Source organism: Rhineura floridana, chromosome 3 (genome assembly GCF_030035675.1).
Source record: "Rhineura floridana isolate rRhiFlo1 chromosome 3, rRhiFlo1.hap2, whole genome shotgun sequence".
In the NCBI taxonomy this organism is placed as follows: domain Eukaryota; kingdom Metazoa; phylum Chordata; class Lepidosauria; order Squamata; family Rhineuridae; genus Rhineura; species Rhineura floridana.
The window spans coordinates 231,016,876-231,020,906 of record NC_084482.1 but is presented as its reverse complement, the minus strand read 5'-3'; positions in this window follow the sequence as shown (position 1 = coordinate 231,020,906).

Below are 4,031 nucleotides of genomic sequence, written 5' to 3'. Positions count from 1 at the left end.
AAGAGTAATTGGTTTTAACATCTTAATAGTTTAATCCTGTTTTAATGCTGATTTTATATGTTTATATATTTTATATTTTTATAGGTTCTTAATGATGTGTACTTGTTTTTATCTGGAAGCCGCCTTGAGGTCCAGTTTGGAAAAAGGGCGGGGAATAAATACAGATGATAATGATAATAAGAGGGAGATCAAAGGCGCAAACAGTCTTGCAATGCTTAGGCCACCCCGAATTTTCTCCCTCACCCTTTTCCTCTGGATCAGCAGTTGTCAAACGTCCCACTTTTGGGGATCTGATCATCTGCTGTGGAGCCCCAGGGAGAAGTTGCTGGGGTCATTGTAGGAAGGATCATTGCCCAAGGCCCGCTTTTCCCTGTCGGAGAGTGGCGAGACTGGGGACGGAGAGACTGAGTGAGCCTTTATGTGTGTTTGAATCTTTGCTAAAGATTCTACCTTCCCTGCAAATTAGTCAGACAGAGACTTTAAGTGTTGCGTGCCTCCCCAACCTCCGAGCGGTGAGATTCTGGGGGGTTCCTGTGCCCATCCAGGGTTTGGTTTCCTTTGGGAAGAAGGTCAGTGGAGACTGTGGTGTCTTTATGGAATATGGTTTATTTATTTACACACGTTGCAACCTGAGCTTAGGATGGAGGGGTTCAAGGCATCAGCAGTCTAATATCCAGCTTTTCCCTCCGGGTGCAGGGGCATCCTATCGCCACGATGCAGGGAGCCAGCCTCTCTGCATGCCTGCAGCCCCAGCCATCCTCTAGAACACACACGAAACTACCAGCCCACACGTCTGCTAGTTGCCAGGAGTGGGGGGAAGGCTCTCCTGTAGAGTTTAAAATGAGAAAAGGATCTTCCTAGCCCCTTTCACCAGTTGCCTGCTGGGGCAACTAAATAGGACCATTAACTACCTGGCCACTCTATTTGATTCACAAAGGAGATCCATCTGGCTAGCAGAGTCAGCCTCCCAGGCATAGGATTCCAAATCAGAGGCTGGAAAGGTGACCCACAGAAATCATCCATTCCAGCCCCCCCCCATGCTCATAACAAAGCTTTAAAATAAGAAGCAACTACTTTATTCTGGAAATACATACTTGATAGGAAAGAGTTCTACATTAGCTAACCAGCGAAGTTGGAGATGGAAACACTAAGCCTAGTGTTTGCCCTGATGCTGTGTGAGGAGAGAGCAGACCAAGAGAAGATCCAGATCTCTCTCTCTCTCAGGAGAAAGAAGAAGAAGAAGCCGAAAGATGTAGTCAACACCCGGAGAATATCAGTCTAGCAGGAAGGGTGGGTCAGCAGGAGATCAAAGGAGTGGTAGTAGCCTATCCTCTCTAGCTACCGTTTTCAACCCCATGCAGCCTCAACCCACAAGTTGGAGTTGAACCACATATTCCAACATCTCTCTCCCAATATGTGTGGGGCACCTGGGTAATTCTGGACCCTTGGGACCTAATACCTTTATCAGATCCCCCCTTCTTCAGTGGCCGTTTAGATGGTAGGAGGCATCACTTCACTCTCTTCAAAACTTCTTCAGGACTGGGTCATCCAGCCGTGCCATGCTCATGGGTCCTCCTGAGCCCCCTGGTCTTCTGGGACCCCTCCTGACCACTTCTGCTGAGTGGTGCCCAGGTCGGTCATCTGCACTAATCCTAGCCCAGGCTACGCTCTTGTTAGTAGTTTATTCTACAACCACACAATCCCACATATTTGAGATCCAGAGGAAAGTTTGCTCTTTTGGGTAAATATATTCTGTGGGTTCTCCCCTTTCACCCTTTAGCAATTTCCACCTTGGAGGGTGTCGGGCAGAGATCCTTGGCAGGGGACAAGTAAAGGGTACTGACCTGGCAATTTGTATTTCCAGCTGCCCCTCCCACTCTGAGGTCTGGTCTGTCTCCCTCTCCCACCCACCCCAGTCCTCACCTAATGCCATGATATGGTCCCCCCATCACACCACTTTAGCAAGGCCATCTCAGTGTCAATCTTGTTCCCTCACTGCTGTCCAGTCCCTTGCAAGTCTGTGTCCTTTGCAAACCATTTCCTCCCCTTTCATTCTCCTGAAGTTGAAAGAGGATGTTGAACAGCACCAGACCCAGGAGCAATCCCTGGGAAGCCACACTTGATGCATGACACGTGACCTGTACCTTGCTCGCACCCATTTACCCCCCGCCTCAGTTTTATACCCATTCTCTCTCACCCTTACCCTGACTGATTCAAACCATTTTATTCATTGTTTTTGGAAACATGACGCATGTATATGAAGAACAGAGTTTGGATTGTGCAGATGCCATCTGGAATATTTTGCAGAAGGAAAGAGAGCCTTCACTTCAGACAGACATGATCTGGAGTTTGCTGTACGTGGATGAATATGATATTGGGGCATGTAGATAGTGATGGATCAAGCACTTGAGGTCACTGCAGTGCAACACGTAGAATTGAGCAAGCCTCTCTCCAAAAACTGGAGATGGGGGTGATTGTGGTGGGGATGAATTGCCACGCTTTGTTGCAGATGTGGCTGTTGGCACAGGGTCTCCTTGTGCCCTGCAGTTGCCCTCAATGCAAGGCAGGAACCCCCCTCACCTCCAACTCTCCAGAATCAAACATACCTTCCTCTGACAGGGCCAGGAGGACGAATTGCACCCCTGGGCGTCAGATGGGGAGAGCCTGTGACTGGGGAGCTTTGGCACCCCAATTCTAAGCCAAGGAATCTGCCCTGGACACTGTGCAGCCTCATCATAAGGTACCGCCAGGGCCAAGAAGATGCCAGCATGGTTAACGAGCAAAGTCAAGGAAGCTCTTAGAGGCAAAAAGTCTTCCTTCAAAAAATGGAAGTCTTGTCCGAATGAAGAAAATAAACAAGAACACAAACTCTGGCAAAAGAAATGCAAGAAGACAATAAGGGATGCTAAAAAAGAATTTGAGGAGCACATTGCTAAGAACATAAAAACCAACAACAAAAAATTCTATAAATACATTCAAAGCAGGAGACCATCTAGGGAGACGATTGGACCCTTGGATGATAAGGGAGTCAAAGGTGTACTAAAGAACGATATGGAGATTGCAGAGAAGCTAAATGAATTCTTTGCATCTGTCTTCACAGTGGAAGATATAGGGCAGATCCCTGAACCTGAACTAACATTTGCAGGAAGGGATTCTGACGAACTGAGACAAATAGTGGTAACGAGAGAGGAAGTTCTAAGCTTAATGGACAATATAAAAACTGACAAATCACCGGGCCCGGATGGCATCCACCCAAGAGTTCTCAAAGAACTCAAATGTGAAATTGCTGATCTGCTAACTAAAATATGTAACTTGTCCCTTGGGTCCTCCTCTGTGCCGGAGGACTGGAAAGTGGCAAATGTAACGCCAATCTTCAAAAAGGGATCCAGAGGGGATCCCGGAAATTACAGGCCAGTTAGCTTAACTTCTGTCCCTGGAAAACTGGTAGAAAGTATTATTAAAGCTAGATTAACTAAGCACATAGAAGAACAAGCCTTGCTGAAGCAGAGCCAGCATGGCTTCTGCAAGGGAAAGTCCTGTCTCAGTAACCTATTAGAATTCTTTGAGAGTGTCAACAAGCATATAGATAGAGGTGATCCAGTGGACACAGTGTACTTAGACTTTCAAAAAGCGTTTGACAAGGTACCTCACCAAAGGCTTCTGACTAAGCTTAGCAGTCATGGAATAAGAGGAGAGGTCCTCTTGTGGATAAGGAATTGGTTAAGAAGCAGAAAGTAGAGAGTAGGAATAAACGGACAGTTCTCCCAATGGAGGGCTGTAGAAAGTGGAGTCCCTCAAGGATCGGTATTGGGACCTGTACTTTTCAACTTGTTCATTAATGACCTAGAATTAGGAGTGAGCAGTGAAGTGGCCAAGTTTGCTGATGACACTAAATTGTTCAGGGTTGTTAAAACAAAAAGGGATTGCGAAGAGCTCCAAAAAGACCTCTCCAAACTGAGTGAATGGGCAGAAAAATGGCAAATGCAATTCAATATAAACAAGTGTAAAATTATGCATATTGGAGCAAAAAA